Consider the following 26,877-nt stretch of genomic DNA (forward strand, 5'->3'; position numbering starts at 1 on the left):
TATACGTGAGATGGAGTATGTGAGAACAATGGTGTGACAGTCATTTGTACATCATATATATTCATTATAACATATTCATTATTATTGTATTAATGAACTCTTCCTTTTCTCACACTGATAATGAATACTATTTATTAAAAAGATTTGCACATTCCCCCAAGCTTGGTATTTCACTGCAAACACTTTGACAGAGCTGTCGATATTACGAGGTCTGCAGAGATTCAGTGCCTATCCCCTTACAGTTCCCAGAATAATGACTGACTAGGATGGAATTTGTAGCTGTTTACTGTAGTGGCATCTTTAGTGATACCTGTGGTTTCTTTGTGCTGGTATGTTGTGACCACCAGCGTCACCAAACATGTACAAACTCAGAGGGGAGGATATAGGTCTATAACAGACATATTAAAAATGGAAAAGAGAGACATTTGCGGCAGCAGACACCCATTGTGGTTTATATGAGCAATAAATGAATTTTCAAATCGTTCAATTTTGGCTTTTGTAACACAGAAAAAAAGTCTTTTTATTCTCAGTAATTCTGCTGAGCTGCCTGCCCTGTCTGTGGTTTATTTTGCTGTACTTGAAAGCCAGATTCTGGATTGAGAAAGACAAAAGGTGTTTTTAATCAAATAAAATATCTTTCCTTAACGTCAGATAAATGCCTTTGGCCAGCCACATGCCTGAAGCAGAAAAAAGTGCCTTATCTGTTTGTGCCTTAAAGACCATCAGAAAGCCTGAAATCAGAAACTTTGGAAACATCAAGTGTGTGCTGTAGAGAGGAATGTATGGCATAAGTAGGTGGAGACTGCCAGTGATTGCTGGATCTTTCCTTCTCCAGACATGTGTAAATATAGTCAGGTAGTGACTTGTATATCAATAAATTTGGATTTGTTCCAGTCAGGTCTACTGCTGTGTTTGCTATAAAATCATAAGATCTTAATTCCTATCAAAAAAAGTGACCATAAGACAAATATTAGCCATACTAATAGAGGCATATTAAAACTAATATGTGAGAAAATAAATAACCAGTGTTGGTGTAAATCACTGCAATTCCAAGGACTTTATGGCATTGCCAACTCACAGCAGCTGAAGTCTCAGTCCTTAGACCCATCTGATTATCTCAGAGGGCAAAATATCCTGTTGCACAAAACCAGGAGAAGCATACAAGAATGTATCTGAATTGGAAATTGCCAAAACAAGTGCATTGTCAAAGAGCTTTACAGAGAATGGAGGCAGAGATATGACCTGCAGAGAAATGGCACATGCTCTGAGTTGACTGGAATTGCTATGAAACATCATTGGAGAATCATCTCTTGGAAGGCAGCACAGAGTTGTTTCATTGTGCTGGCTGCAGAACAAGATAATACAGAATGTTCTGAATTTAGTTTTGGGACGTCAGTATTCCTCTGGATATAATAAATCTGACAGTGAAAAACTCGGGGAAGTTCATACAAAGCAGAGGAGCCTAAAGCAGCCACATACCTATGGAAAAGGTGGAATTGCTCTGCTGTCCCTAACAGTGGTTTTTTAAAAGCTGTGCTGTGTTAAGGCCTCCAGAGCTGCCTGAGACACTGGCTGAGTGAGCCAAGGTCAGTTGGCTTGACTGGAGGTCTGTCCACAGCAGGACTATAAAGGAATAGTAAGAAGACAATGGATACATGGATACACAGATGGATGGGTGAGAGGGTGAAAAAGAAAATAAGAGAGTAGGTAGAAAAACCTAACCCAAGTCTTAGTGTGTGGTGATGGTTAAATACCAGGTCTTTCTGAACAGGTCAGGTGTAACTTAGGAAAAGCCTATGTGTATGGCAAGAAAAAGCCTTCTGTAGAAGTCTGCTGATTCCTGGTAGGGCTGCCAGAATTTAAATAAAGGGCGACATCAGGTCAAAGTTTTTTGTTCTTTCCTGAGGCCTTCACTGTGTCCAATAGTGGGGCAACCACAGAGTGCACTCAGTGTAAGAAAACCATCTGTGTGGGAAACTTGTTCCCAGGGATTAGGCTGGGTTTCCTTTCTGTCAGGTGCATGAATGAATGTCCATAGAGCTCTTCATGCACAGCCTGCAGATCCTAAATATCTATGACAGCCCTTCTGCAGAAGCCTGTTTGTGAGCTGTGCTGAAGCATGGCCAATGACCAGCAGCAGTTTTGCAACAAAGAATGCCTGTCCCTCCTTCATTCCACATTGCAGACAACTATATCAAGTACTGCTGTTATCTGGGGCCTTTAGCTAGGATTGTAAAAAAAAAAAAAAAAAAAAAGGCACTGTAAATTCTAAATGTTCTTCAGGAATAGAAATCTCTTCCAAAGCGTCTTTGGAAGTTCTCCATACATACAGAAGCCTTCTGGAAAGCCTTCATAAATAAAGAATAATAGAACTGGGCACGTTTTTTGGAAATGCTTTTTATCTTACCAGATGAGGATGCTGTTTTATGTTTTATCTGCGAGAGGAGGTGCAGTAGGCACCTGGGTTAGCACACAGCTGGGTCACAGGCGGAGAGCAGCACTGCTGACAAGTCCTGCAGCACAGGAGCCTGTTAGGCACAAAAGAGCAGCGTGCTGGGAACTACTCTGGGGTCTTGGCAACAGCGCAGTGAGCAGTGGACAACTTCTACAAAATTGATTTTCCAATAGTGTTGGCATTTTAGAGAGGAAAGGGAAAAGAGACGGCAGCAGTGCGAAGCCACTGGATCACACGCGTTCTCACATATGAAAAGGGCTTGTGCTTATCTCAGGTTAGCAATAGGATATGCAGTTTTAGGGCTGCCATCAAAGGCACTTTTGTTTATTTCTTTAGCCACTTGCAAAAGATGCTGGGTTGTCAGCTCCAGGAGCTGAAGTCCTTTATTTATGTACTGAAAGGTGCTGCATGGACGAAGGCAGCCTGGGTTTCCCCGTGTCACACTGCCAGCGTGGCTCAGCCCTGATCTGGTTTCCACACTCATTCAGTACTTGCTGAAATAGTCACCTAGGGAGTAAACACTGCCAGCCACGGCCGTGGTTTTGGAGATATGGAGTCCAGCCCATATCAGAAGTTTGCCAAGATAACCTCATTGCATCACGTGCCAAAGAACCACAAACAGCTGAAGCACTGAGGCACTGTGACATTTAAACAAGATACTGAAAATGCAAGGTAATCATCATGTTAGAATGCATCCAAATGTGGAATTTAGAAATTAAAGACTTCCTACCATATTTTTTATATATGCACCAGGCAACATCTAGGTTCAAGGGACAGACTAAATAACTGAGACGCTGATCTTCAGTGGGGCATATTTTTTTCAGTGGTCATTTTTTTTCAATGGTAGTTTCTGGTGAGAAGCAAGGACAGTGTGGAGCCTGAAGGTACCCAGGGAATGTACATGAATGCATTCTAGTCCTATGAGTGCGTGCATCTGTAATAAGTGTGTCACTTGCTAAGAGTCAAAATAAGGTCAGTGCAGATGAATAAGTATTTGTAGAAAAGGGCAGGGAGGAAATTCATGTCAAATCAAGCTAAAAGTAGATGCTGAGTGGATGAGGAAAATGGCATAAGAAGTGCAAACAGAAAAACTGCAGTCTTAGAAGGAAAGCAGCCTTTCACAAGAAGTTAAATTTTCTTCTGAGCTTGATTGAAAATATTTTAAATATAAAGTCTCATTGAAGTTAGAATGAAAATTAATGTATTTAAGTTGGAGGTTCACAGTTTCTCTCTCCATGAAACTGAGATTCTCTCCCTTCCTGCCTCCCTCCCTCCTTCCTTTTCCCTCTCCTTATCTTTTGTGGCATCTCAGGTCCACAAGGAAAGAGAAGATTCTAGGAACTGCACTTGAAAGCTTCTGCCCAGGATCCCAAGGTTTTCTGTGTAGTCATTAGCAGGCGATCTCAGTGGCAATTGCATTTGGCAATACTGTTGACTGAATTTATTTCAACTGACACTATATTTATAGAAATACAGACTTTATACTTAGGCCTACAAAAATATCAACAACTCACTTTAAATTATTGTGTGATAGGATGACAACCCACCCTGTTTTGCCCTTCAGTGTACAAAGGCAGAGTATGAACCTCTCAGGCACACATCTTGGGGTGGTGCTGTGCAGGCTCTGCAGGTTGACTTGATCTCTGTGGGTCACTTCCAGCTCAGGATATCCTATGAATCTATGAACAAGGCTGCTCCTGCAGAGTTTACAGTCCAGAGAGAGCAGCAAACACCTCTGCAGGTGGTAGAAAGAAATAGCACACACAGTGTGTGATCCTTGTGCTCATTTTATGCATCTATTTTAGGTTAAAAAATTATCTTCTGGAGAGGCCTGTTTCTTTCCTTCACCTGTTGCAGATACAAAAGGTGCCAAACTTCATAGACATCTAACTTTTAGGCCTCAAAATCAGGAGATAATGATGTTATCCTGTGTAATTTGTTCAATAGCACAGGTTATCTGGGTCAGTGTTGAGGAATGTTTGTGTTGCAGCAGTCTCAGTCACTTCTGTCAGACAGCAATCACTGCTGGCATTGACAGTGCTGGGAAGGACACATAACAGAGCAGTTTGAAAAATGTCTGTTTCTCTTAGCCAACAGAAATCTGCAAATTTACAGTGACAATTCAAGTATCACAAGTTCTCATTTCCAACAAATATTTCCATCCTTCAGGACTCAGCTTCCTCACAAATTTGACCTTTCCCTCAGAAAGCACAAGATGCAAATGCAAAAAACAAAGGATCCAAGAACTCACTTACAAACACAATTTCCCATTAAAAGCAATTTCCCATTAAAATTTTCCATTTTAATGAAATATATTCCACCAGCTGGAGTTGCTTTTGACAGTAAGTGATTCGGGTGCCTAAACACAGGATTCATGGTCTGTCTTGGAAATACTTTAAGGCATCCAGAAGACCTGCATGGAGCTGGGGATGTGACAGCCACCTGCAAGACCCTTAACTTGCTGAGGCTGGGCTGGGCAGGGACACTCCAGGGCATCTGGAATAGCACTGCACACCCTGTGGCTGCTCAACTAGTCTCAGAATCTCTGCAGTTTCAGACAATAAAACATCCCATCTGATGCCATTACTAATGGGCTGTCAGAGCCTGATAAAGGAGAGGAGGCAATGGCACAGTGCCCTTGAATCTCATCCTAAATTCATGACATTCTTTTGGCCCTTTCTGGTTATTTTGCTGCACCAGAACAGCCAAAAATTCCTGCTCTGGCAGCTCTGTGCTGTGACTTTCAGCAAGTGCTGAGCCCCAGGAGCCGGTTCACCCATTGCCTCCATGGCAGGGCCCAGAGCAGGAGGCAGGGATGCAATGCTCCCATTGCACTCCCTGCACTCATTGCAGATCCCTGGGCACTCCCAGCAGGAGCCCGTGCTGTCCTGGGAACACTCCGAGCACATGGCACACAGCCACGGCAAGCTCGGCAAGAAAAAAGCCCAGTCTGGCGTTGGGCAACCGGATTGTGCAAGGAACACCGGGATAAACGGAGCAGTGCCTGATAATTAGCTCTGTGTGAGTCTCCCTGGAGCTATAGAAAGACAAGGAGGATTAATAATGCTCTGAGTCAGTGTTATTATATATATATTTTAAGTCTCAGGGTCACCGAGGCAACACTGGAGAGAGAACGAAGACAAGAACATACCTGGTCCATGTCGACTGCAGCTCTGAGCAACCTGGTCCAGTGGAAGGTGTTCCTGCCCATGGCAAGGGGATTGGAAGGGGATGATCTTCAAGGTCCTTTCCAGCCCAAACCATTCTAGGATTCTATGGGAATATAATAAAATTGGAATTGGTATTGTAGATCTCTCAGGCCTGTTTCATAATTATATTACTGTTTGGGCTATAGTCGCTGTGAGAAGATAAGGAATTTATTCTGTAGTGACTTGCTAGTTGGTGTCAGCAAAGAATTGTTAGGCTGCCCTAGATTTCTGAGCTGCAGCTTAAACTTGACCTTTTCTGATGAAAGCTGGGGCTTAGCCCTGTTGTGTAAGATTTGATATAACTACCAGAACACGGTGTATGAACCTTCTGAACTTATATCCTAATGTGATGGCAAATGGATCTGTTAACAGAATCAGTTGTATTCTCTTCACATTTTTTTAAGGTTTAATGAGGAAGGCTTAAGAAGGTTTTATGAGAAAGATATATTTTTTATTCTTATCTCTATTAGCAGAATTATCACACACAAGTTGAACTGTAGTACACAGGACTTCAGAGGTAGTGAAAAATATGTGCCAGCTGTGTTGCTGGTGTGGAATATTGAACTATGACCAGCTTAAACTGCCTCCTGGATTTTGTCTTAGTCCTTTACTCCTATGCTACACATTTTGAATGTGAATTTCTGCTGGCATTGTAAATTTACCCCAGTGAAGGATTTGGCCTTCATGTTGCAGAGACAAAATCTCAGTATTGTGTTTGTGTTTGGATTGTTCTTAGTGGGTTTTTTTTGGTAAGTTGTTTTCTTCTTTTTGCTCGAGTGATTCATTTATGAAACTAGATGATGAGTTTCAGGTTTCTGATGGTCTTTCCATTACCCAGGAATTGAAGTACTCTGAGCAGGCCAGGACTCGCATAAAGATAAACACACATACTCAAAGTGAACACAAACACTTTAAATACAACTTGTGCCCCGTGCTATTTACCCTCCTGATCTTCTGCTGTGGATTTATGGCTGTTGTCACAGTACTTTCTTTTCTGGCCTTTCTTGGAAGAAAGCTTTTTCAAGAACTAAATTAATTAAATTCACAGAGTGTTAAACTAAAAATACTGTCCATGCTGATATGCACGTATACATACATATACCTACAATTAGAAACCAGTTCTTCTGGAGATTTGATACAGATCTGGCAGATTAGATCATCTGATAATTAGTTTGTTTTGAGTTTGAATCTGCAGGGCAGATGCTGGACTCCAGGTAACATAATTACTTTGGGAAAGGCCACCAGCTTCTCAAATGTGCATCCTTAGAGTGTTATGAAGATCCATTGCAAATAAATTCAAAGCCATGGGTCAGTAGCCAAATATATTATTTTAAAAAGGGAAATTTCATGCATCAGTCTTTTTGAGAGCAATTTGCTTATACAAGTTCTGGACTTTGAGATCATTTTCCAGCATTTGTGGTGCAGCAGAATAAAGATCATGTTTTATTCCAGTCATGAGATTTTAGCTATATATTATTAGAGACTTTAAAAGTAGTTTTACATGCTTGTAAGCAGAACCTGGGCCAAAATGAGTAATGTTTTGCCATTTCTTCTGCTTCAGAAAAAGTGATCTTAACTTCAGAACCAGGAGTGATGTTACATCTTATATATTCAGATGAAACTTGGTCTCTTGTGGCTGTGCTAGAAAACTGATACATTTTCTGTTTGCTCTATAGGCAGAATTTCAGTCATCCTGGCTTTCTCTTTTTCTGCATAATAAATAAGGAGTATCATTCAGGGATGGGGTTTTTGGTGGTTTTGTTTTGTTTTGTGTTTTTTTGGGGGGTTTTTTGGTTGTTTGTTTTTTTTTTTCTTATTCATAAATAAGAAATCTCATCTTCATTTGGTGTAGAGCCACTTCAAATGTTTTACTAACATTTTATTGTCTGCCTCACTAACAAATACACTGTCTACCCAGAAACAGTGTGGCTTCCCTTAGATTGTTCTATTCATTTGATTCAAGTGGACAATAAAACATGTGAATGACAGAATGTCACTGATGACTAGAGAGCTTTAAAGGAAAACCATTCTGCCTCCTGTTTTTATGTATCTGAATGTACCCTGCACACACACACACACTGTATTTTAATGGCCTTCTTGATATAGTTCTGTTAATTTTTAGTGATGAAAAAAATAGTGAAAATATGTACCCAGATGTTGAAACAACCTGAAATTGAGAAATGTTGGTTACATGTATTTTTGTTACATTATTCTGTAGTCCTTGGAAAAACATATAAAAACTGAGGGAAGCCCTTGAAAATGACAAAAGAATATATATATTTCCATCTGCTCTGGGCATAGATGAAAGAGATGAGTGAGAAATTCCAGCCTGTGGCTTGTTATCAGGGGTGTGAGTTGGCGGAATACCCGGATTGGTAACAAAAGACATTTCTTCCTCTCAGGTTGGAGTTTGCCATGTTGCAGAGCCTGGTACAAAGCCAGCACTCTTGTGATCCCTTTTGGCTCACACTGCACAGGTCTCATGTGCTGCACAGGGATAAGGTGTTTTTCGCATTTGTTTTTCTTTTTTCACTCTTCCTAGTCAAGTAGAGGTGTAAGTGACTGTAATTCCTCTCTCCATTAACTAGATGTGACACTTCAGCAACTTTTGCCTGACATACATCTGGTTTTCTGGAGCCCCTTATCCTGAGGGATCTACAGGACCTTCAGATGCCCTTCAGGTATTAGATACCCACTGTGTGATTTTCAAGGTAACTCAAGAGATATTTCTTTCTTTCTGAAATGCAGGTTGGGTTGTTTGTTTTTTTTTTTTTTCCTTTTTATCACACATTCAGGCACTGCAAGTGTAAAATACAGATGCATTAGGAAGTAGCAATGGTGGCAGCACAGGCAAGGTAATTAAATGAACTATCTTGGAACAGGGTGATACTGGATGCTCAGAATGTTACAGCTCTCCACCTCTTAAAATTATTGCACTATTTACAACACCTCCTGGTTGGGTAAGAATTTATTTGTGTTGGTGCATTTGCAGCTAAATGTTCACTATGACGTCAGGCAGTGCTGCTCTGTCTCTGGGTGAAGGTGTGAGTGGAAAGATGTGCACAACTTCCTTCTGTGACATTCCCATCTACAGACACACATGAACTGATAGAAATAACCTTTCCTAATACCTGCAATTTTCTGTAGTTCTAATTTTTATTGTGCCTGCTGCCTGAAAGATGATAAGACTTATTCATAAATTCACACTCCGGTGGTTTGATAAATATATAACAGTCTGAAAAGGAGTTTCTTGGTGCAATGCATGTTATTTATCAGGTCTCAGTTTTCCTTGGGTTTGGTCCTAAGGTTTGTCGTTGGTTTTCTGTGGTGGTTTTTTTTTAAATTTTATTTTGACATTTTTGCCTGACTTCACTGATCCTCTTCCTACTAAGAGCCACAAGGAAAAATAGCACTTGGGACAACTAAAACTAAATTCGTCGTGACAAAAAATATGTTTATATACCTTTATTATATAATCTTTTCCTCTCTATCTGATAAATGAGGAGGCGAGAATATTGTAAAGTGATATTCTATAGCAGGCACAACGCTTATCAGTTACTTTCCTTTGACCTTCTGCCTTAGAAAATTAATTCACTTGAGCTGTTCGTACACTAGAACATTAGGAAAAAAATAATGTTAGCACTGGTGAATATAATCTCTGCAGGAAAGCTGGGCAATTATTCAATGGTCTAATCTTATCTCTTGTTTCATTTTTATATGGCAAGTCTGCATTTAAAGTATTAGATATACTGTGCCTCTGCTCAGTACCATCAAACCCCAGTAAATAAACGCTGCTAAGTGCCACCATGAGTGAAGGAGCTTATAATGAGAAGTGTGAGCAGCCCTGTGCACCATTCATCATTCTGTTCAGGCCCATATTGGGGCTCTTTTTATCAGCACTACTCGGAGCAGTGTCATCACCTCTGGTATAAATCTTCTGTCAGTGTCTGTCGTCCCCGTGCCCTATTAAACTCATGCTCTCACATAATCACCAAATGACCTTTGGATGTCTTTCATTAACCTCTGACCTGAACCCCGCTGCCTTCTTGTTGGTAGGTAAATCTATAACATGACATTTGCTTATGACTCAACCTTTATCCTTGCTTAATAGTTGTGCCTTTCAAATTATTTTTTTTTTATTATTTTTTTTTTCTGGAGCAAAAAGATAGTTACAATCTTAAGGCACAGCTTGGATTTTAAAGGTTGGAACACAATGTTCACCTAAATGTCTCCTAATAGACTTTCTAATATTTTTCCACAACTGCGTATTGAATCTTATCAGTTGTAAACTGATGCAGGATGTTAGCCTCTGAAGTAATAATTTCATTTCTGATAGAAGTTTTCTTTCCCTCAGATATTTTCTTCTTGCTGTGTTTAGCTAAATCAGGGATTAAAGACTGGTTAATTCGAATTCAATTGTGCAGCTGTGCCACAGCTTAGCCTAAAATTTCTGATCCTGCAGATGAGGATACTATGACACAGGAATAATGATAATAAAAATAAGGCAAGATTTCATTCCCATGAGGACCAAGTGGGCTGGAAAGTAGCTCCTGCAGTGCTCTCTCCGTGTTGCCGATGTCTTACTGCAAAGCCTTGGTCAAGCTACTTGCTTTTTCTATGACTCATTTACCTCACTTGTAAAACGGGCCATGGTAAAACTATGCCTGCAGAATAAAACATGAAAAATGGCTTCTATTTACCTCTTGTGTGCTCGGAAACCAGGCTGATGCTCTTATTAACCCTGCTCAGCTAAGTGTGTGTACAGAGTTGAAAGCATGCTGAGTTATATTTCTCCCCCTTCAGCCCTTCCCTCCCCGCCGTGAATGAGCCTCTAGTTACTCTTAACTATAATTAGTACCAATTAACTAAAAGTCTTAGCAACTGTAGTGCTGCAAACTCATTGATGAAAGGGATTCTTGGCAGTGAAGAGGAAAGGAAGCACTGGGGTCTGTGCAGGCACTGGAATGAGGGGTTTGTGGAAAAGGCAGGAGTGGATGTTGTTCCCTTGGCTGGAGGGTTGGAGGAATGGGCTCAGCCTCTGATTGGAAACAGGAGTCAGGCAGGGAACACAAAATGCAGGTATTAAGATTGTGAGGAGAGAGCAGGGTGGATGGGTGTGATGGGGGGTCTGCCTGCAAGGTGCTGTGGTGCTGATTCAGTCTTTGGAGTGACCACAGAAAAGAGCATAGGGCTTCCTGTGGGAAAATTAGAATAAAATTAGTAAAAATGTGAGTGAATGCACATGGATGGCTTTTGTAATTCTCTGCTAAAGTGCTGTAAATCATCCTGAAGCAATGGTAAAGTAAAAAGAGATTAGATAGCTTTATCTTCTCCTGAATTTTACACATACTTTTAATCAAAATATTTAGGCAGAATTGTGTATGTAAAAAAAATTTCAATTAATTTATGTAATGGTGACAGTGTTTCCTGCTCCATATAATGCACACAAGCTCAGTAAATCTGTCCTGATTTTGCTATGCAGGATGCTAAAGCAAAATGCCAGCTGTTTGTTCTTGAAATATTTTTGTAGTGTATTCAGGAATGGCAAGTAGGTTATGATTCTCTTTCCTGTTTTGGTATGAGGCTGTCTCCTCACAGCTGGAAGGCCCATCTCTTCTCAGCTTGTGATCAAGCTTCATCAGAAATGGAGACAAATTCAGGGACTTGGGAATGAACAGACAAGCAATTTGTCTTTTTTTTAACTTAGAGTGTTTTGATCTAGCATTTCTCCCTGGTTTTATCAGTGTCACCCTCATTTCTCATTTTTCTCTCTCGTTTTCTTCTGTGCTTGGGTTTGTGTTTTTTAATATCAAGGGCAAAAAAACTCAGTGTTGGTATTTTTTCACTCATGAAATACCTGGAACAGGTTACAGGGGTAGCAAAGGGAACTGTAACAAAGCACTGTGCCCCAGCATCCCTGGTGGTGCCCATGATGTGACCTGGTACCTGGGCACAGGTTACTGGACAGGGATCTGTCATGTCAGGTTTCATTGGGACTGTTATAATTCCAAATAATGGCACCACTAGGGACGGTAGCAATAAGGTACAACAGTACTCTGGAGCTCTAGCTCTGGATCAGAATTATATTGTGCTAGGCACAGCAAAGCCCTTTCCATCACCACTGGAGAGTGGGATGAATAAAATCACAAAAGCATGGGAATAGAATTAGAAAATAAAGGACTGTTGCACTCTACTTTTTATTTGGATTTACAAATACCATTTGGAAATGGTTGGCAGAGTCAAATTTGGCAAAAAGCAGTTGAGATCCCCTGGAAAAAAAATGTATTTTGAGGAGAAATGTATAAAGTAAGTCTCTTAGATGGCTCAGTCCCACGAACCTGAGTGTGCTTTTGATCTGGCCATGGCAAAGCAGAAGATTTTTAACGGATGACAACAACTGAGAGGATTTTGGATGATGGCAGCAAAGAAACACAAAGGGGTGGTTAATTGTGTGACCCACAGGGAGCGCTGGATGACATTAATGGGTATAAAGAGGCCATATTTCCATAAGTGACCATTAGTCTTCTGCAAATGTTCCTCGAAGTATAAAGGAATGATTTTCTCTCTCCAATTAATCATCCTAGAAATCCTCCTTCGTGTAATCTTGAAAACACGGGAGAGGACTTAGAATCAGTAAATGTTGCCAGATGTACAAAATGGCAGAGTAATGTGTTGTATAAAATGATTTTGGGTGGCAGAAACTGGATAGGAAACCAAGAATACTGCACCAACATTTGAGCTTTTCTGCGAGAGGCGTTGCCAGCCTCGGGAGGGAGCACTGGATAATTTATAGGTTAACATTTTCTTTTTATGTGAATAGCATTTTTTCTCATTTATAGTTAATTAGGTTAAGCATGCATGGGGAGTGAGGGAGGAAAGACTTTCAGAGAGAATCTAAACGATTAGTAATTTGAATGAAGTAAAAGAATCTGCTAAAGGATGTAGCTCTGGAATTAAATATGTTGCTATAACAAGTGTAAGTATCAGATAGGAATTTTAAAGGTTCTTACATTAATTATAGCAGCAGCATAAAAAGAGATAGAGCATATTTACAGATTTGGCACCTGGATTCTTTTCCCAAGTAGCTGATCTTTCATTTTACTAGAGGAGGAGAAACTATTTGTCCCACCATTTCACAGGTTTATATCTTTTGCACACATTTCTTGTCTCAGGGGTTTTGGTTCACATACAGGATCAGTTAAGGTGAATTACAAAGTAAAATGAGCATTCCCTCAACCACTGAGTTTCTTCAAATCTTTTTTCCTGTATAAAATCTTCTTGACACTTTCTGGTTGGATGAATATTTTTTTTGGCAGATTCTGTGTGTCCATCTCTACTCAGGGACTGGAACAATTTCATATAGGTCCCTCTAAAAATGTTGCACCATATCTAGTCTGGGACAGACTTTTATGCAGACACTCAGATGGCTCAGGGTATGGAAATCACCTGGGCTGCAGTTTTTTTACTGGTGCACAACCTGTCAAATCCAGCATGTTGATGGTGAGGGTTACACCGTGGGCTGGCATCTCCCACCACCAGGGTGGTGCAGTTCTTTGCAGTGCTGCATCACAGGCTCTGTGCCATCCTGATGTCCCATTTCCCTGGATCAACTGGCTGGTTTCAACCCTAAGGCTGTCTTTTTTCAGTCTCTGCCTCTGTTGAGTGATCCAGAGCAGAGATGCTGTGGCCAGAGACAGGATTTTGTGTTCCAGGATTTCTGTATCAGCATTTTCACCAGGAACACCTTCCACTGTGTAATTTTTGAAAATGGTCAAAACAGCTTTTAACCAATTTGCAGTACTGTTTTAATGTTGGGGGGAGTTTTTAAATGTAGGCATAAAAGTTGAAATTTAAGCACTTTTGTGCAAAGGATCTGATGTACAAATTCTCCCAGCTGGAGAGTGTGTAGTTCTTCTGATGTCCAGGCAGGACTTTGAGGTAGATACTAAATATAGATTTAACAGTTTATCCCTTGACACCCAAATAATTCAAAAGGCGAGTGATATGTGATATATGATTTCAAGAAATGAGTGATTATTTATACTGGAAAACACTGCCATTTTTATTGCACATGAGCAATTCCACATGGAGAGTTATTCAAAGTAGTTTAATATTTGTGCTGTGCCCATAAATGCCAGTTTCTTTTTCTAGACAAGGATCTTTAAAATATCCTAAAGGTATTGAATGCTGAATCCCAGTGAAAGTCAGGGAGAGACAAGTTCTGAATTCCCTAATTTTAAAAGATCCCAGTCTTTATTGGCTTACACCTAGCTGTGACAACAACATTTTAGGATACATTTTGGGTTCTTCTAACATGACAAGTGTGGTGCAGTGAGTTTAACTGTCCTCCCTTGGGTGAGCCAGGGAAGCAGAAGCAGATACAGCAGAACAGAGGCACCTGACTCGGAGCCCATTCACCTCCTGAACCACAGTCCTTCTCTCACAGGCCAAGGGGATTCTTTCACATGTGCAAGGAGAAATGTCAGACAAAACAATGGTTCAGCCAAGCTCATAGTGGGTTTGGATAAATAGGTTTTGGCCAAGCAGCCCATGCTGAGGAGCAGAGCCCAGACCTTTGAGTTTGATTCCTGGCTAACTGCACCTGTTCCTCTGGTGGCTCCTGGCAAGTCCTTCAGCCTGAAAATCTGGGCAGAAGTGACTTACTGAGTTGTGAGAATTAGCTAAGCAACACTATTCACGAGCTCTGCCAGGGAGCTCTTCTGCCCTCAGTGGAGAGCCTGAGACGTGTGTTGTCTCCAGCCTCTTGCAGAGTCAGACTGAATTGCACCAGGGCTCATCTGTGGCTGCTGAGGTCGTTGGGAGGTATTTTGATGCACCCTTTAGTCCCTGGACTTGCCCAGGCAGCCTCATGGACAGAAGCTGACTGAGACTGGTGCAGTTTAGGTGTTTTGAGCATCAACCAATTCCCACAGAGCAGCTCAGAGAAAGAGTTGCGGTGATCACTGTTGCTCTGGTGGAGTAGCACCAGATCTGAAGGGCAGCATGAACACTGTCACATCTGATTGTTGCACCTCTAGAGCATGTCCATAGCTTTCTATGAAGAGATTCCAGCACAGTTACAATGTTTACAGGACTTGTCCCTCTGCCCACGTGTTGGTTCCCATATGTGGCAGGAATGGTCACAGCAGAAGGATCCAGGTGAGAAACCACAAGACTATTTCCTGACATCCCTTCTGCTTAGAGAGTCAGGCCAGTTTGCAGGAGGACAGCTTTGGGATTAAAGAGGTGGACTCTGCAGCTGCTGCCTGATTTGTCCCAGCAGCATCAAATATCTCCTCTCTTCATCTGAGAGATGAAGGAAGAGAGGTAGGCATATTTTATCAGTGGTAAAAATGGCAATATCCAAGGAGAGGGATCAAGGAAGTGTAAGAAGAAATGGTGTGCCTCTTCAAGACCTGGATCACACCACTGGCAGGTGAAATGCTTCTCCTTGGACCAGTTGGTTTTCCCATCTTTGGGAATGGTTGCACCTGGGCTTTGTCTCTTCTCCACTTCTATACTTGATCATCAGGCCAGTGGGAGGTGCTGGGTGCACTAACAGTGCCTGGAGAACTGCTCAACTCTGAATGGCTTTTGCTGTTTCCTTGTGGGGATCTATCCTGGAGCCTGTGCCAGTGGATGTTCCAAGGCTTGGCTCGTAGTAACATTCCTTTGAGAAATAATGGTTTCACTGGGAGAAGTTGCCAGTACATTAAAAATGTAAGAAGGACAGCATTTTTCACACAAACACTTGCTGTCAATATGGATAATGAGCTATGTGCTGCTGGTTTCCTTCTTGGGATGGGAGACAAAGGGGAACTGGACTTTGTGCTGAATGGATGCCTGTGAGAAGCTGGTACTGTTCAGTGATTCACGAGCAGCTTGCAGACATCAGGAGTAAAGGTTCGTTACATCTCTAATTTTTTTCTTCCTTTGGGCAGGTGGCCTAACAGCCCAACAGCTGATCCTACATTTTAAATTTAATTTTAATTGAATGCACTGTTAGAGATGCCTTAAATTGACTCTTTTTGTTTGAATTTCCTAAGGGAGTTTGCCCCAAGACCTCTATCCTAGTGATAACTTATTCTGGCCAATGGAGCCAGTGTGTATTTATTACACAGCTCTCTGTCCCCTCTCTGGCTTCTGCTCCCATGAACACTGCAGTTGCTGATGACTAGAAAATTACTCAAGTGTGAACTGTTTCACTGTCTGTCACTTTGCTCATTAGGCTAGTGAGAAAATGTATCTATGGCTCTGTCACACACAGCCCTCATTAGTTTAGCAGCACATTGAGATCATTGCCTTTTTTAAAGATGGCTGCAGGAAAATGGCTGGGTAGTTTGATGCTCCTCAGTAATAAGTGGAAGTAGCAAAACCAGGGCTCGCTGGATTCCCTTCTGAGATAATTGCATTGTTTGCAGAGCTTGATCAATGGAATGAAGTGATACTGGTGGGCAAGGCAGCATAATCCCACTTCTTACTCTGAGTGGAAGGGGTAGAAGGTGCTCAAGTAGTACTAATCAATATTGAACCATTTTAGCCATTCCTAGAAGGCTGCACTTAGACACTCACTGGCAAATGTCTGTGCTGTGCTTCTGCTAGCAAAGATGTGCTAAATGACCACATGCCTTCTCTCTAGTTAGTGCTTTCTTTCTAGCTTCTTTTCCTAAGCAAAGAGTGCCACTAACTTCCACACTGGCATTTCCCCTGAAGCTGATCCATTAACTGTTAAATGCTCTGGAAAGCCAGGAAGCTGTTTATCCAGCCACCAGAGCAGTAGGACTTGCAGTAGGACCACAGTGCAGGATGGGACCATTGTATTGATGGGAACTGCTGCTTGCTTTGCTGCAAAGGGTGGTTGTGGAAGCTGCAGTACAGCCTTTTCTGCCATGGCTTTGGTGTGGACAAAGTCTAGCTCACCATCTTGCTAGATGCTGTTAGCATTGGTAGGTGACAGTTTGTGTGTCACTAAAATTGCTCAGAAAAGTAATTTGACACGACAAATTTCTTCTATGTTTTCATTGTAAAGTATTTCTACTGGTGATTGGCTTCTGTGTGGTGATCCCAAAGCCTGAAAAGCAGTTTACACACAAAAATTTTGCATCAACTGAATCTTTGTAGAAGTGTGGGCAGCAGTGTCTGGTCACCCCACTGGACCTGCAGTGCTGATGATCCATCTCTATTCCACCACAGGAATGTTCATTAGAGGATCCGTGGTGTTCTGCAGCTAATTAGGTTCATAGAAGATATGTGTCCCCTAGGGATAAGATGATGAAAAAACTTGGGGCCTTTTTGCTTATTTAAAGTTGATATCCAACTCCAAGTTAAATTGGATATCAAGTACTTGACTTGCTCTGCATATATTCTCTTCAATTCCATATACATAGGATTCTTCTCATTATCTGCATTTACAAATTCAAAGGCAATTAGCCCTGAAATAGCTAGAAATGTAGAGAAAGAAATATTTAAATTTTTATTTCCCATAAAGTTCACATTTTCTTTTCCATTTAAGTGGAACTTTAATTTCTTTTGAAGCATGTAAGACAAGTGTAAAAAAAAAAAAAAAAAGGAAAAAAAAAAAAAAAGAAAAAGACAAAAAGGCCCTTGTGGGATGGGAGACTGAAAAGGACCATTTTTATGAAATAGAATATTTGCTTCCTAGGTTGGTGATTCAAATACTCTTTGAGAGGCTGAGTCTGTATCCAGATGTTGAGAGTTCTGGCACTGGGATGGCTGGGCTCTGGTGTTTTGGTTCTCCTGGCAGCCGAAGTTGGGCTGGGAGCAATGCTGGGTGTTTCTAGAGGCCAGCCTGGTTTGTGTGCTCAGTACCAGCCTACAAAGTCACCACAGAGCACAGCCAGACCTGCAGCATCACACACACCATCTGCTGTGCCCAGCCCATCCCTGCCGTGGGCTGGCATTCAGCTGCCTCTCCAGTCCCCAGCAGGAGCCCAAAATGTTATCCAAGCCTGTGCAGGAATACCTGTGTTCAGTCAGAAGCTGAGGGTCTTAAGGAATGTGGGAGCAGAAGAAAAGGCTCAAACTCTCATTTAGGACATAATCCTGGTGTAGCCTATGTGAAATAGGCCACTCCAGTTCCCAAGGAATTGGTGTCCCCATACTAAGAATGAGCAGACAGAGGAAGCTGGGCTCTCATGAACCCATAGGATAGGAGCCAATTTCTTGGATTTTTCCTTTGTGTCAGAATGGAGCCAGTCTGGTAAACAGGAAAGCCTGAGCTGTGGCTGCAGTGCCTGGGTAGGGGACAGCTCTGGGGACCTGTCCCCGGCTCTCTGCCATCACTGCATTCCCTGCAGACCAGGCTGCCCATCTCTGCAGGGCTTCACAAGGCTTGTCCCACCTGGCCACTGGGAATAACAGGTTCATGCTCTGTGCTGATTCTGCAATTGTCTTCAGTTTTGTATAAGTATTTAAGTTTCCTTCTCATACATAACTTGTCTTCAGACACACTAGTGTTTCATGAAAGTAATTAATTTACAGCAATATTACTTAGTTCTTCCAGCTGGCTGGTTGTGCCTTATTAGTGCTCAGGAACAAGACTGGGTTTTTTCTTCTTTCTGACAGGGATTCTTGGAGCCTCAATGAGCAATTAGTTTAAAAAAGCTGTCCTGGGGAGACAGAATTAGTACTAAAAAGGCCCAAGACCTAACTTGAAAATCTTTGAGACGTCTGCAATTTTGTTATTCTTTTTATTCATCAAAGGATACATTATTAACTAACAATCTTCCCCAAATACATATCCCCAATTAAAAAATAATACAATTTTTTTAAGGTTTACAAGTTAATTTTAACCATTTTAATTTTAAGTAAAAACACAACATCATATTCCAAGAGATGAATGAGTGTCCTGCCGAACAGATGATGCTTCAAGGGTTGCTCAGATTTTTTTTGTAGAATGACATTTTTATAAAGAAACTTCCCAAAGCAGAATTACAGCAGGAGTTGACTTGCAAAGGACAGTTGGTGGCATCTGCTCCTTCTTTCTTTTGGAGCCAGTGGGACCCAAGACTAGACTGTAGACCTTTTAACTTCTGTAGACTCTGCAATATCTGCTACAGTAGGAAAATAAATAACCAACAGTAATACATGAAGACATTATAGGTAACATGGCCTGAACTAGTATCTCACTAATGTGTACATAACCTGCTTTGTAAAACCATATCTTATCCAGGCTAAGGACTTAATTATTATTGATTAGTTCTGCCCACTCTCCAATATCAGTCATTATTGAAATAATCTCCATATCCCTCATTAAACATGCACCTGTTTCCATGGGAATGCATTTTAAAACAAGAAGTGCTATTTGAATATTATTGGTTTCACTGGTTGTTCAGGCACTTGGTACTGTGGTTGCCCAATCTGTCATAGTTAATCAACTCTCATCTCTTAACACTGGCTGCAGTTATCAATGAGTTGAGGATTAATATTCTGGGCGAAGCAGATGATAAATCATTTGTATATAATTAGTGTACAGCAAGGTTACAGCTGACATGAATTTTTATCTTAATTATGAGAGAAATTTGTTCCATTAATTTAATTTAGTTTGCATGAGTGGCTAGACACCTAACAAAGTTAATCTTACACCTGTCATTACAACAGTAAGGAGAGGTTCATTTTCAAGCTGTAGACACAGAAACTCTGGTATATAAGGATAATGTTGCTCATTCTGATGTGAAAATAGATGATCGTAGACAGAAGATACAGAACCTACTCTCCTTAAAGGCTTCCCAAAGGATTTATGTGTGAATATTACAGGGATTCAAATCTGGTTGCTTCTGCACCGAGCAGACTAATTTTCCTTCATTCTCCTTCTGTACTTCTTCACGAGAGAAGCATGCAGTGCCTACAAACAAAGGAAAAGATTTCCCCCTTTATTTTCATTTTAATTACTTTAACTATATACATATAGTTACCATGTGACAATGCAATAGCCCTTGTATGACATAATATCTGCATTAATAGCTACGGGTGAGGAAATTGTGCTGCCTGCAACCCAGCCTTCATATTTATGTGAAAAAGAATTATTCATAACTTCATCTACTACACAAATGGCAATTATGCAGGCATTTCTGAGGTTTCAGCAGACTGAATAAACCTAAATTCTATGTTAATTATCCAGGCAATTATCAAGTCTGATAAATCATACATGATTGATAGATAAGGTGGGGCTGTTTGGGTAACAGGATATGGTGTTAGTTATTTTGCTGATAATTAACCAAGCACCGAAATGAAAGAAGACTATTTGTGGCATCTCTTATAAAAATGTTTATCTTTATAGATTTGTTGATTATAGTTATTTTATTCTGGTAGGATGACATGGAAAAAGAAAAGCCAATACCTGAGTCTTTTTACAGCTAATGAGATGAGACTGAATACAGTGGAGAGAGAAATAGAAGTGAAAATTGCATTCTGCACTAGCACAAGTCCAAATACATATTTGTAATACAAGCCACAGTCTCCTTCACATTTGCAGCATAAAAATAACCCTCAAACAGTAACATTAATTGAACAGTAACTCAGATTAATGTTTTGTAATATTAGTTCACAATTATTACTCTCAGCTAAGGTCAAGAAGTATATAGTTGGATATTCACAAAGAAATGACTGATTTAAAAACAAAGAGCTCTAATGGAATTCAATAGTGCTTTTCAGTCATTCCAGTTGGCATCTCTATTACCTGAAATGATTCACAGTCCATTATGGGAGCTTCCATGCTAATAGAATGTCTATCTTCTGTAATACAGACACATCAGGGCACTAACTGAGAATCTGTCACAATGAATTTCATCTAGATTTCACTTCATCTCTTCATGGACTGTAAAATTTGCTCTTGTACAATGCCTAAATTTACTGTGGGTAATTGAGAGAGATCTATAGATGCAGCGCACGGTAAAAAGCAGTTTTCCAAAGATCTATTGTAAATTGTGCAGATTTGGTTCGGTTGGGAAAAGATTATGAAATGCTGGACACTACTGGCTGCTAATTAAATGTTTTTGGTGAGCTCTGAAAATATTTTGAATGGATCACGATGAATAGAAAAGTGAAAACAGCAGCCTGGGTAAAATATCTCTCTTGCAGCTAGAAAGCAATGGATAAGCTTTTGAAATCTAAGAATTCCAAAAAAGAGGTAGGCAAATGAGTAAAAGTAAGCTCCATTACCCCTTGTAAGACTTATGGATCATATCAAGAAGACCTATGATATTTTTTATCTCTCTTGTGTTTACATAGTGCAAAGTGGGATATTATCCATTTAATCTGACTTCTAGTTCTTTAGAAAATCCTTCTTAAATAGGGCAGGCAACTCCACTTTATTTTTGCAATTGCGAATATCCATCCTATCTGGAAATGTTGCTGTTAAGTTCTATGCATGGATTCTTAATAAAAAATTATAATAACATTTAATGCACAGCTCATATTTTTTCCCAGATGAATACTTGCTCCTCTGCTCATGAAATAGATATCCTGAGTAGTTTCAACCATTTCTGTCTATTTTTTTTTTTTAATTTTACTTCTTTCCATTAATAGCTGAACAAAGTTATTGGTATCCTTACTGATCACAGACACTAATATTTGTTAGCCAATTGCAATTGTGATATATTCTATAGCTTTTTTCCTAAGCCACAAACAGAATAATAGCATCACGCTTCACTGCAAGTGAAGTGATCTCAGCCTTTACATTAGGAGAAAATCAGAATGGTATGACTGCAGTTCATTACTGAAATAGGTAACTGATGAACTGAAAAGACAAAGGGCATTGTTAAATGAAATGTCATTATTAGAGCTGCTCATGTTTAACAAATGTACTGTAAGTTAATTCAGTGGTGTTCTCTCCAAAGTTCTCTGTAGGACGTTCACCCCTCATGCTTATGTCTTCACATGTTCAAAGTATTTTTATTTTCTTTGTGGGAATAAACATTAAGTAAACCCCAGGTAAACTGTTGTAAAAAATGCTACATCAATTTTTGTCCAAGGTTTACTTCCAGAGCTATGGCTCACACAGTAAGATCTGAAAAACAAGCATTTTTGAATGTTTTTGAATGTTTCTGTATTTTATCTTTGAACAAATACCTTGTTTTCATTGAAGGAAACTAGAAGGTAAATCCAGAATTCCATGAGAAAAAGATTTGGTCTTTAGGCTTCAATTCAAGCAGTTTGTGACTATGCAACAAAGCACTTTGGCACGTGTTTAATGTCAGGACCTGGAGCATCTGTTTTAATATGTTGCTGAGTTGGGGCCTTAAAGCACAAGCAGAATCTTGGACCTTGTATTTTAAGAGCCATGTAAAAGTGGTGTTCTGATATCAAATAAAAAACATATCATACTCTCAGCATCTGTGGGAAACTGTTTGCATTGCCCCAGAGGTGATAAAAATAATTTATGGACTCAGTATTTTTCACAACAAGGAAATGACCTCAGCTTTGGCAATCTGAGGTAGTTAGTGAAGCTTTTCAGCTACATTTATGGATTTACTTGAGCTACATATTCTTTGACCTGCATTTGAGATTTATTGGCAGATACATAAGTCACAGTGAATAACCTAAAAAGAAATTGATGCTCCGTGCATTTTGTGCATGGATTGACTGACAGATTATGAAGGGCTGCTTCTTCTCAAGTGATTGAGACCTGTGCCCTTGCTTGTTATAAATATGTCTGCTGGGGTGTCATGTGAATTTTTTAACTAAAAGTTTTAATACAACAGGAAGATTAAAAGCATATTGAGACTATAGGATGTATGAATATGAGCTTGAGAAGGGAATATATGTTATGGATCCCACAGTAAGGCATCAAACCATCAAACTTCAGGGAGGAACCCTCTGTTCTCTGAGCAGTCCCACTGGCCTGGCACCTCTCTTAAGAACAGGACTGCAGAGTTCAAGTCTTAATTGCAGAGCATTAATGATCCAAAAGAGCAGGACAAGAAAGGTTCCTCCGGTTCCTCTCCTCCTGCTGTCCAAATAGTGACACTCAGGTCAGCACTGAGAACAGCTGAGGCTTCACCCAGAGCTTGCTTTGTCTTGAGCAGGTTTTGAACTGAAGTTCTGCCCTTCAAGGTGCACATTCAAGGCCCTCCTCAGTGTTTTGCTCAGTCCAACAGCATTGAGTGATTACCTCGGTATGTGAGGGAGGGAGAGTTCTGGGTTTCCTCAGGTGGATCAAGCACTGAGCAGTGAATAAGGGAAATAGATGCTTTATTTGATGGTCTAGCACCTGGCTGGAAATCACAGGCCACACAAGCGCATTTTTTTCATGACACTGCCATGGAGCCAAGCTATTAATGACATTACACAGACATCCCTAATATCTTGTCATCCCCTTTTCACTTTAGGCAAGGAACTTCTTAGAAGTTGCAATCAAATATCTGTACTGACAGCTCCATCATTTGCCTGATGGAAATTGGAAAACAAACAGCTCTCTCTCCCATCCTGCCACCAGAAGTGAGATTAATTTAAAGTGTAAGGCAAGACTGTAAAAGTTTACTCTCAATCTCTATTCTTGTGGCCTTGATAACCCTTTCGCACAGTTTTCCGGCAGCAAAAAAAATAATTGACGATCTAAAAGTTTTAAAGCAACCCATGGTGCTGTATCTTCATTGTTTCAGAGGAAGCACAAGACACAAAGTAAAGAGTAAAAGTTTACTCACTTGAAACTGAGCTTCATCCTCATCTGTTCAGCTATGAAGAGATTTTAAATGTATGAAAAAGGGATGTAAGAAAGAAATTACAAGAGATTCTATCTGTTCTACTGTTTCTGTCACCAAAGACATCAAAAACAAAATTAACATGTCTTAGACTACAAACAGTTATGGATGAATTAATATTTTTTGCCTCCTGAATGTGCTACAGGAGATCTCTGCATTGGGAATGAACCTTGCACTGTCTGAATATGCCCGGAGCTCTCTGAGCTAACTGCAGCAACAGCAGCCACCAGGCAAAACGTATTTTCTCGATTTATTTCCACTCATTTGTTTAACTTCACTGCCATCTGCTGTTGAGGAAGAGAACCTGGCTTGCAGGCCTGGGAAATAGCTGTGATGTGCCCAGGTGTGGCCAAAGCACTTCCAACTCTTACACAATTTTACTGTGTTGTAAAGAACAGGAAGGAAATAGCTGTTCATAAGGTTTGTGTCCTGTGCATCTTTACCTTATCCAAGGGAGTGTTTTATCCCTTTGACACCTTTTGAAGTCTCCAGCAACACTAACCTAAGTAATGCCACCATTCTTTGGGCATGTTTTTCTTCTGCATCTTCCTCCCACTTTTGCTCATGTTCTTTTCGACAGCACTATTGCCTTCTGTTCCTTCAAACAGATCCTGAAAAAACCACATCTTTTCCACCCAGCTTAAAAGTACATAGAATAAGGCCTTGAAAAGTAATCAGTAATTATAGCATCCCTCATTTTGTGCAATGGAAGCACCATCAGTTTATCAGGCAGAGAGCACTAGAGCAGAGGGATCATCAGCTCTTGTAATTCATATGTCAGGAAGTTCCTTCCAGTCTAGTTACTTGATGATGGCATTTTCCCTGCATCTAACAAATAACACTCAGTGTGGATAATGGGTTGCATCCAGGAAAAAAAATAAAACGGAAAGACACTTAATCACTTGAACAGTACCCACTCAAAAAACCCAAAAAACCCAGAAATATATATGTATATTTAAGCTATGAATTGAAAAAATAGTTTGCTTATGGAAAAAGATGTCAAAAGTGGAATATATTCTGCTACTGCTGGGTGCAGTTAGAGATAGGAAGCCTGTGAAAGCATGACATTTTCTATTACTTCCTATGTACATGTTTCCAGCTTTGACTCAATGACTTAATTCTTTGGCCTGAGCCAATGCAAAACATAACTTTCCTTTGACCACAGCAGGCTTTGGCTGACACTGCCACCAAAATTACAGTAGAAGATAAAGTGATATTTGAAGATTAACATAAATGTTGTGTTCTAATGGCCTTGAAAGGTAACTGATATTACAGTTATATACAATGATTATAAACAGTGTGTTTTTACTCTGCAATGTCAAGAATAGGCTCTTGTCAGTGGCAGTTTACTACTCTGTGATTAAACCTTTCCTCATGGCAATGCTTTCAATCTCCTTGCCTTTCTGGTTCACTATTTTGTTTTTGTTTTTTTGTCTTTTTTTTATTACTAAAAGGGCTGATAATCAGTGCAGGTGTAGAAAAGACAAGGTATATTCTATGTCCTCTTAAGTCCAAACAATAACATTGCATTTTGGTCCTGATCTCAGAATATCTGTCACTATCAAAGCTAAGTTGTGAACTGTATGGCTGAAAAAATGTAGCTTAATTTTCAGATACTGTATTAAGTGCAAACCTAGCAGTTTAAAAAACTTTATTCTGCCTTATAAATGGGATGAATTTGATATGGAGTTCAGTGAATAAGCATCAGAAAGGAACACCAACATGCCAGTTCTTAGTAGAACAACATCCCTCAGGGCAACAAGATATATGGGAAAAAGTCTTGTCCAGCATTTGGTAACCTGTTAGCACAGGAATGTGTTCTGGCGGGCAGAATGTAATGACAGTCAAACTCATGTCCAGATCTCCTAAAAAAACTCAACATGAGACATGGAAATAAAAGACTCTGAAAATGAAAGAGTTACATAAAACACTTTGCAAAATAGTTGGGCTCGGGCTGACCATGGTCTAAGGCCAAGAGATGTTGCCTTTCTGTTTTTCCTTTATGCTTTATTTCCCCATAAAACACTTTAAACCCTTGTTCTGACTCTAACCCTTTCCCATGCATTTCTTTGTTTCAGCAGTTTCTCCTATGAAACAAATGGACCCACTCTTCTGCACAACCACCCAGCATATGTGGAGGCAGACTCCATGAACTAAAATCTCTTCAGAACTGGCTCAACATTTGAAATTCTGCAGGTTGGCAAGTTCATAGAAAATTCCTGGTACTTGGTAGTTCTGACTTACTGCATAGCACAAGAGCCACTGCTGTCCTTCTCACTTTGGAAGTCCCAGTTCACTTTGTCTTCCTGAAAAGCAGGCTGGGCTGTTCTGTCTCTCACAAACCAGCACAGAGCTGTTTTCTCTGAGCCAGTGTGAAACATGCTGCTTCACTTCATACACACTTCCAGAAATAAAGGCAGGTGAATCCTGATATGATGTTCTGATAGAGCATATGCACTCAATTCATCCCACTTTCTATATCAAAAAATGTCAGGATTTTTTTTTTTGGCTATACAAAGGGAAGAGTATAGTCAATGGATTGACTAGACGACAGCCAGTTAGGGAAGCAAAGGCTGACAAAAAAGAAAATGCACTGTCAGATTTTTCTTTAAATCTGCAGTAAAAAGGGAACTGGGAGACAGTTTCAGAGAAGAGATGAAGACAGAGAAATGGCTTTAAGCTCAGTAGAACAGTAGGCAAGGTAAAAGGTTAATAATTCCTTTGGTGGAAGTTATAGTCCCTGAATTAATGGGAGCAACTTCATCTCCCTGCTAGAAGCAGTTCCTGGATTCAGTCGTTTCTGCTCCCCATGGCTCCAGTCATGGCACTGCTCTGTGCTCACTGCTCAGCTTCCCACCAGTCCCAGGCTTCCCAAAGTGGAAGGAAGTAATTTCTGCTGAGTCCATCTGTAGGAAATGAAGAGTCTGGCATGGCTTTTTCATTTACAAAAAGTCTGAATAAGAGAAGCAACACATCCCTACAACCACACAGCATCACAGCCTGGGGTAAGTTACCAGAGCATGGCCAAGAAGTGGGAAGCTGGGAGAGGTTATATTCCCTCACAGAGACAGATTGAGGAAACACGATGTAGCTGCACGTTTATTTCTTACAGTGAGTAAACTAACAGGGATCCCAAGAAAGAAGGCAGCAGCAATGGGCAGCAGAGCCTGCAGGGTTTATTCACACTTGCTTTGTGGAGGAGCTGTGGCGTTAACAGCCATTCCAAACAAACTACACTGGACAGCATATGGCATATCCCAGGTGTTTGTGCACCTGTAGGAACCTTCTTCTTCATTTCAAAAGTCATGGAAGTTACAAGGCATCCTTTCCCACCTTGTTTCCAGAAGGCATAGTTCCTGATCAGAGGAGATAAGCATTGTAACTCCAAACATTACTTCCAGCCCTTCAAAATCACAAGGATATGAACTACTGGAGACTGTGGAGAAATTGCTGGGAGAATTCTACAACAAAAGACTTCATTAGCCTTGAACTG

At 40.4% G+C, this 26,877-nt stretch overlaps 1 long non-coding RNA gene across 1 annotated transcript; it reads left to right on the top strand.

Moving 5' to 3' along the window:
• Window positions 1-3,067: 3,067 nt before the first annotated feature.
• LOC136363864 (uncharacterized) lies at window positions 3,068-25,815 on the top strand. The gene is made up of 4 exons (XR_010744071.1): window positions 3,068-3,127; window positions 8,253-8,375; window positions 23,530-23,727; window positions 25,463-25,815. It is a non-coding gene; the product is annotated as an uncharacterized lncRNA (long non-coding RNA).
• The last annotated feature ends 1,062 nt before the right edge of the window (window positions 25,816-26,877 follow it).

Source organism: Sylvia atricapilla, chromosome 7 (assembly GCF_009819655.1).
Source record: "Sylvia atricapilla isolate bSylAtr1 chromosome 7, bSylAtr1.pri, whole genome shotgun sequence".
NCBI lineage: Eukaryota > Metazoa > Chordata > Aves > Passeriformes > Sylviidae > Sylvia > Sylvia atricapilla.